General features: G+C 50.8%; 1 pseudogene; it reads left to right on the top strand.

Annotated features, from left to right (window-relative positions):
- The first annotated feature begins 3,631 nt into the window (after positions 1–3,631).
- Positions 3,632–3,751, top strand: LOC120617813 (uncharacterized; annotated as a pseudogene).
- Positions 3,752–8,324: the final 4,573 nt, after the last annotated feature.

Here is an 8,324-nt window from a genome sequence, read left to right as displayed (position 1 = left end):
AAAGGGAGATGTCAGGTTGGTTCGGTCCTGAGTGAACCTGGGGTCTCGGGCCACCCACCCTTCCTGGTCTGCTCATTCCACAACAGGTGCTCTGTCCTCGCTGGATTAGAGTACCGTCTGGGAAGGCGTGGCAAACCAGGATGACAGTTTGGTGTCCGGATGAGGATATTTGGGGATGGGGTAAACAGATGCTGCCTTATTTTCATTGCAAACTGAACTGAACCACATTAGAGTTTCACAGATTTCGTCTCTGAGGCTGGGGCCACTTGGGGCTCAGGCTCGAGACAGCTAATACATGTGAAGCATTTAAAACAGTGCCAGGCATGTGATAGGGACTCAGCAGCCTTGATCTCTAACCACCAGCACCTTTCGGATTGATTATTGGAGGGCTCAAGGCTGCAACTGTTGTCCTTGGACTGTCATGAGCCAGAATGTTCTGTTCCGAAGAAACCACAATTAGATGTGTGCTATGAACAATGATGGGCATGCAGTAGCCCAAGTAAATATTTATTATGTGATCATTATTTTGGTCTCAAAGTTTGCTAAAAATAAGTCAGTGGTATTGCAGGCCACTTGTAAAATGCTGTTATTAATGAGACTGTTATTAAAGAGTGGATCCAGTTCTTCATTTTCTCACTCATTTAGCAAAATCATTTCTTTGAGCCAGCTATTGTTCAAGTAACTAGAAAAGATACACTGAGTTTGATCTGAGAACATTTTCTCCTAGGAGGCAACATATGTCGAGTTAAGTTGAAGTTGCCATTTTCTGGGTCAGCCCTTAGAGGCTTGGACAGCTGCCCTGTTGGGATCAACGGGCCTCAACTCCGACTGCATTTAGAATTACCTGGGGGCTAAAGAAAAATAGGGGCTCCCTCTTCCCCTCCCCATCTGCTCCCTGTCACCGTGTGGTTTTTAACTCAGCGTCAGGACAGGGGCCCAGGCTCCCCAAGTATTTGGAAGCTTCATGTCCTGCCAACAGACAACTTTTCACCAGCTGGTCATCATGCAGAGGAGATGAGGTGGAGGCCTCGTCCCTAACGGGGGTACTCACAGCACAACCCCGACAATGACTCCCCCGGAGGGTGGCATCAGTGCCCTTGACAGGCGAACCACATCCTCCGTGTTCTCCTTCTGACAGCCCCTTGCGCCCACCACAGGCCACAGGAGAGATGAAATGTGGGAATGTAAATGGCATTGCTTTATCCAGCCCAGACAAAAACTCGGTTGCTTCTCTTTCCCAGCACGGCCTCGCTACGACGTCATAATGTTCGACGTAGACAGTAAGGACCCCACCCTGGGAATGAGTTGTCCCCCCCCAGCGTTCGTGGACCAGCCCTTCCTGCAGAAGGTCAAAAGCATCTTGACTCCCAAAGGTATGAAACGAAAGGTTGGGATTGGGGGCTGGATGGGTCCTGGAAAACATTTTTTTTTTCTTTTTAATGAAAAATGCATTATAAACATGTTGCTCGATCAGTTAGTTTAAGTCGAACATACCCATTCACTAGCACCAGACAGAACATTTCCAGTTTTTCCAGTGTCCAGTCCTACCTCCTTTCAGTGGCCCAGCCTGCCCTCGGGGGTAGCCGCTCCCCTGACTCCTGTCAGCACAGCTTAGTTTCGCCCATTTTTCTTCGTGTAAATGGAATCGTACGGACTGTGGCCTTTAAGTTTCTGTGGCCTTGCGCTGAACGTGATGTCCGTGAGATTCGGCCGTGGCGTTGCGTCTCCAGGGTTCCTGTCGTTGCTGTGCAGCGGCATGGCGTGACCGTAGCGGTGTCGGCTTCTCCGTTCCGCCGTTGGTATGTGGCGTGTCCTGTTTGGAGCTTCCGTAAGGAGTGCCACCCTTGGCGTGCCCGCGGGAGCCTCTCGGCGAGGCGTTTGCAGGTCTGCCGGGCTGACGTGTGGAGTTGCCACTGCTGGATCCCAGGTGGCGCGTCTGCTCAGCTTTCGCAGATGCCGCCACTCGGTTTTACGAAGTGGCGATAGTAATTCCCGTTCCCACTGGCGTGGCTGCCGGCCGAGTTCTTCCCACGCGCCCTGGACCGTGTTATTTCATCGTCACCACGGCCCATTTTCAGATGAGCGGACCGAGGTGAAGAGGCTTGTCGAGGTCACAGCCGGGGCTCCAGCCCCCGGGCTTGTGAAAGCTGCGGCTCAATCCAGGTGCTCAGGCCTCCCAGGTGTTTTGATGTGGTGACAGGTATTGTGGTGAACAGTTGATTTAGAACCTAAATTGTCACAAGTCAAGATACTCGGGACTGTCTCACTGGCTGATAAATGCTGCATGGCAGGAACATGGCGTGCCTGTGGGGTCGGTACGTTCTTTCTCAGGGTCATTCATTACTTCTTTCTCAAAGCAATTCTTTGGGAAACTGAGGCAATGACCACGGTACCATCATTTGTTAGTGGCACAGACGAGCAGGGAATTAGGCTGAAGGCGCCTCACGGTGCACGTGGTTCCCGTGCTTTTCTGTTTCTCCGTTTGTGCCGTGTGTCCCCTGCCAGCTGCTGCTGCCGCCGGTGCGTTTCTTAGGCCACCAGCCTCCCTGGGGCAGGAATTGGTATTTTCCGCAGAGCTGACCCTTGTCTCCGACATGTCACCTGATCTGTGGTCATTCTGACTCTTTCCTTCCCACCCTACAGGTGTCTTTATCCTCAACCTCGTGTGCCGAGACTTGGGGCTAAAGGACTCAGTGCTGGGTGGGCTCAAGGCGGTGTTCCCTCTTCTGTACGTCCGGCGAATCGAGGGGGAAGTGAACGAGATCCTGTTCTGTCAGCTGCACCCCGAGCAGACACTTGCCACGCCAGAGCTGTTGGAAATGGCCCGGGCCTTGGAGCAGACCCTGAGGAAGCCAGGGAGGGGTTGGGACGACACGTATGTCCTGTCAGACATGCTCAAGACTGTGAAGATCGTGTGATCGCTGGCCTTGCAGTCTTCCCGGCTTCCTGCTGGCCTGACCTTGGGCTCGCAGCTGGCCAGAGTGAAGAAAGCACAGTGCTTTCAAGCCGCGTATTTTTCTTGGTTTCATACTCGACTGCGTGCGACCTCCAGCTTGCTGAGGTTGCCTGACGATCTGGGAAAATAAAGACGTTTTCCCATCCTGTCCTCTTCAGGACCTCTCGGTTGTTCGCCTGTGCCTCCTACACCGTGTCCTTGAGTAGGACCCCTGCCGGAAGCCCCGACGGACGCCAGCGCCCTAATGCACGGGCACCTTAGGATGGACACCGTCACACGTGACCGCGGGCTCATGCTTGCTTTCTTCTGTCGGCTCTGTGGGAATGGCCTCGCTTCTGGGCCAAAAGACTATAAACAGCGTAGGATCTTCGTAGACGTGGGACAGGTTTGAGAGACCATCCGCACTGTTTCTCCGCAGGTGGAAGTGCCGCCGCCATGGTCCCTAGTGTTAAGAACCTGCTAATCCACTGTTTCACAGCTTGTCTCAGCTTCCCAGTCCTTGTAGCTGGAGCTGTCCGCTTCCTTCTCAGTGGAAGGAGTGGATGTGACCGGCCCATTACTGTGCGTGTCAGACTTAGCCGGCTCGTCTCTAGTGTTGTTTCACTCCCATTTACGGAGTGACAGCTACATGCCAGACCCAGCGTAAGGAGTGGTGGTGGAAGTAAAGATGTTTGAGTCCACGGCCACGCCACCCTTGAACGTGCCCTGTCTCGTCTGGTCTCGGAAGCTAAGCAGGGTCGGGCCTGGTTAGCGCTTGGATGGGAGACCACCTAGGAAGACCAGGTGCTGTAGGCATAAAAAAAAAAAAAGATGTTTGAGAATGGCCAAAGCTCATGGATTAGTAATAAAAGTTAACGTCTTCCAGGAATTTTAAAAAATGATTTACATTCATGGTCTCGTTTAATTTGAGATAAAAGATAGTTTAACCCAAACTAAGATATCTAACCCCAAATCTCACTTGAGCTAGAAGCATCAGTCTTATCCATTTATTGAAACTGTTAAAACAGCAGTTCTGAGATTGGCTTGAATTTCACCCCCCAGTTATGCCAAGTCTGACTTGACGAGCCGTGCTGTGGAAAATAGGCATTGTCACTATACAGCCCTCGGCTTCTCTCTCCACAGGCCCTTTAAAATGGACTCTAGCCCCGGGGTGAAGCATGTTTCAAAGGTAGGTTGTCACCCTCACAAAAACTGGGTCGGCCCCCTGAGGAGGAGAGAGGGGGTGCGGGTCTCCCCTGGGGCCGCGTGAAGGGAGCCGATCTCGTCAGGTCACCCTCAGTTTGAGAATACTCCGCTGGCGTCTAATCTGTAAGCTCACGCGGTGTTAGGGTACTTCCTGTGTCACACCTGCAGTTGGGTCACCCCGCAGTGCTATGCAGACCTCGGAGGGGCACACTCGGGTGGCACAGCCAAGCTAGGGCATTCCCAGAATGATGACTGGCTCTCGACTGCATCTTAAGAGCCGTCCAAGGAAGTAGCCAGGTTCACTGCAGAAAAGCCTTTGGAGGTGGGAAGAAGCACTCGGGGAGATGACGCTCATCTTAAAAATTTTGAAAGACGGTACAAAAGAAGAGTGAGATTGATACCTGTGTCTCCAAAGGCTCGAGGAAGACCAATGGGCAGAAATTACAGCTGGGCCGCGTTTACCTTAATTTCCTACAAAGATTTGTACCAGTGGGGACCAGTATGTCCATCAGAACACGCGGCAACTCAGGGCGTTTACTCAAACCCTAGTCTAACCCCCTTCTGTGCTTGCCGAGCTGTGAGGAAAGGTAATGCCGTCGGCCCATCTTCCCCATTGGAGGGCTATTCACTTTTTTTTGAGGGGGGTTTCATTTGACTTGTATTTATTTAAAAACAAAATTTTAAATTTTAAAAATTGAGACGACATCGGTTAAGACATGCAGGTTTGAAGTGTATCACTTCGTAATTCAGTATCTGTTTGCACTATAGCGTGTTCACCACCAAAGTCTAGTTTCCATCCATCACCATATGTGTGACCCCCTTTCCCATCTCAGCTTCTCTCCACCTCCTTCCTCCTCTGGGAACTACAGTCTGTTGTCTGTGTCTATGAGTTTGCTTTTGTGTGTTTCCTTTTCGTTTGACATCCCACATATGAGTGAAATCAGACAGTTTTCATCCTTTTCTGTCTGACTTATTTCACTTAGCATAACGCCCTTGAGGTCCATCCACGTTGTTGCAAATGGCAATATTTTATCTTTTTATGGCTGAGTGATATCCTATTGTATATATGTGCCACATCTTCATTAACTATTCACCTGTCAATGGACGCTCGGGTTGCTTCCCTATCTTGGCTATTGTAAATAATGCTGCAGTGAACATGGGGATGCAGATATCTTTTTGAATTAGTGTTTTTGTTTTCTTTGGATAAATATCCAGAAGTGGAATTGCTGGATCGTACGGTAGTGCTGTTTTTAAGTTTTCGAGGAGCCTCCATACTGTTTTCCATAGTGGCTGCACCAATTTACAAGCCCACTAATAGTGCACTATGTGGGAAACTTAAAAATGCTTAAGCCCGGGCCCCGCCCCCAGAGGTTCTGATTTAACTGGTCGTGGGTGCAGTCTTTGAATCAGTTTTGAAAAGCTGTCCAGGGGATTATGTGTTGAGGACCTCCGAGGCAGAGGCTCTGAGTGGCTGTGTCTGTCGGGAAGGGAGAGGGAGTTGCCATATCCCATCAGTGGCTACCGGCTTCTCTCTGGACGATGCTCTCCTCCTGCTGCCTGGGAAAAGCACGCTGCGTTTGCCTTTACTCAGACTCAACGTTCTGATACCAGATATGTGGGTTTCCTCCCCAAAACCAAAGCAATTCTCCAACACCAGCTAGGTGTCGTACAGTTCAATCCAAAGCTGATACTACCTGCTGGGGTTAGCGTAGACCCCGCAAGCCTGCCCCCTCCTCCCACTTCAGATGCCCACCTCAGAATCGCAAGTCCAGGTTGTTACTGTGCTTCTGACCAACTGGCTATAGATCAGAGGTTCCTATGACCCCCTCCTCGGGTTTGCTGATTTGCTGGAGTGCTCACAGAACTCCAGAAGAGCGTTTAGGTTACCAGCTTATCGTAAAAGGCTACAACTCAAGAACAGCCAGATGGAAGGGATGCACAGGGCAAGGTGTATAGGAGGGGGCACACCGGCCGCCTAGCACCTTTCTGTGTTCACTCCCCCTCAAAGCTTTCTGGACCCATACTCTTGAAATTTTTATGGATGCTCCGTCAGGTAGACGTGATGGATTAATAATAACTCAATGTCTAGCTCTTCTGCCTTCCCTGAAGGATGGGGGGTGGGGCTGGAAGCCACAAGTTTGTAATCAGGGCTTGGTCTGTCTGGTGACCAGCGCCCATCCGGGAGCCTACCAGGGGTCACCTCCTTAGAACAAAAGATGCTCCCATCGCCCAGGAAATCTGAGGCGTTTTAGGAGCTCTATGTCAGGAACTGGAATCAGAGACCAACATATATTTTTATTATTCACACACACCTCAGCTCCTTGCCCTTTGAGTGGATGACAGCTTGCTGCACGGGTGACTTTCTCCATGTGGCACAGCCCCACTCCGCACTCGCACGGGGCACCGAGAGTGTGTGCCGAGCACTGCCCCACCAGCCCAAGGGCTAGGAGAGCAAACTGTAGGGAATCCAGTTGCCCTGTGGCGCATCGTGCCGTTTGGTTCCCATTAATTTGTCAACAGGGAACGGTCCATAAGTCAAATTCTCAAGATGAGTTTTTCTCTCTTATATGCAATAGGAATTTTTTTTTGAGAGATTTCTGTGCCGGATCCCATGTTTGTGCTGAGGGGCACGGCTGTCACAGAGCTCACTGCCCGGCTGGGAGGCCAGTCTCAACATGTGCGTGTGAAGTGGGGAGCGTACAAAAGTGGTCAGGTGTCGGCTGAGTCTTCCTAGATCCTTGTCGGAACAGACTGGAAGGGCTGCAGTCCCAATGAAACCTGCTTCCTGAAGTGATGGAAGGCTGAACAGTTTTGTTCTTCTAGCTCAGGTGCGAGCAAGTCCTTATGCCTCCCAGTAGATGGCGCTAGAAATCACATTTACATTCCGGAACATCTGGAAAATTCGGGTGGGAGGGCAGAGCAGAGTCAGGGAGCTGTTTGTTGTACCTGAACCATACTTCCTGCTGCTTCCTCTCATGTCCGAGGATAGACTCCTGCTTTGCCTGCTTCTCTCTCTCCACCCAGTAGCGCTACCCGCTCTGCCGTTTCCCCATCGAGCTTCGTCCTTCCCCTTGTGTGGAGAGAGCACCATTTCCTCCAGGCAAGGTGAAGGCAGAGGTCCTGTCGCCCCACATCCCTGATTTCAGAAACAATGGTGGGAAATAAAGCAATGGATCATGCTAATAGGAGCTGAAGGAGCATAAATCTAGGAAGCATAGAAGAAATAAAAATGTAGCATATATGCATCTGGGCCTGAGCTGGCATGTCAGATTTTCTCCCAGGATATGTCATTTCTATCATAGTAGTAAGTAGGTGGAAACAAAATAAGATTGGCAGAATAAAAATTGATGAAATAATGGATTTGGATATATTTTTTGTGGGGTAAACCTGCCTGTAGTGCGTTGAATAGTGACACCCCCCAAAAAGAAATATCCATAATCTGTGAATATGACCTTAGTGGGAAGAAAGGGTTTTTGCAGGTGTAGTTAAGCATCTCAAGAGAAAATCACCCTGGGTTAGGACCTTCCTAAATGCGAAGACAAGACCTTAGGATAGAGGGGGAAGCAGAGGTGGGGACACATGCCGGGGCGAAGGCTCCGTGAAGACGGGCAGAGTTGGGGGCGATGTCCACCAGGCGAGGACGGCCAGGGACTACTGCCAGCCCTGGAAGTAAGGGAAGAGGCACCGCGGACCGAGTTCCTCTCAGAGCCTGTGGAAGGAACCAACCGTGCCAGCACCTTGATGGAGGACCGCTGGCCTCTCATTGTGAGAAAATAAATTTCTGTTGGTTTAAAACTCCTGGTTTATGGTAATTTGCTTTGGCAGCCCCGGGAAATGAATATGTTGCCTGCAAGGGTTTGTCTGTGCTGCCCGCATCGGATGGACTCTGGGCCATGTGCTACCTCCGGCTGTCTTTGGTTGAGCTCTCACAGGACGTTTTACATAAAATCTGAAGTTTTGGCTTTTTTTTTTAAACTTGGCAGCTTTGGCTACGTGGGATGCACATTCACACTTGGTTGGAACTGGTGAGTGTCTGTCCCTTGTGGGTGGGTCGTGTTGGCTACAGTCACCACTGCTCCCCACCTGCCTCCATGTGATCGCTTTCCACGCCTGGTCCTGCAGGCACTTGAGTTTGTGGCTCCTGTATAGGCATCAGGATCGGGCAGTCGTCTTGGGAGATTTT

The sequence above is a fragment of the Pteropus medius genome, unplaced genomic scaffold, assembly GCF_902729225.1.
Source record: "Pteropus medius unplaced genomic scaffold, Ma_sr-lr_union100, whole genome shotgun sequence".
Lineage (NCBI taxonomy): Eukaryota > Metazoa > Chordata > Mammalia > Chiroptera > Pteropodidae > Pteropus > Pteropus medius.
The sequence above is the reverse complement of the archived record's forward strand: the minus strand, read 5'-3'. Positions and strand labels throughout refer to the sequence as shown.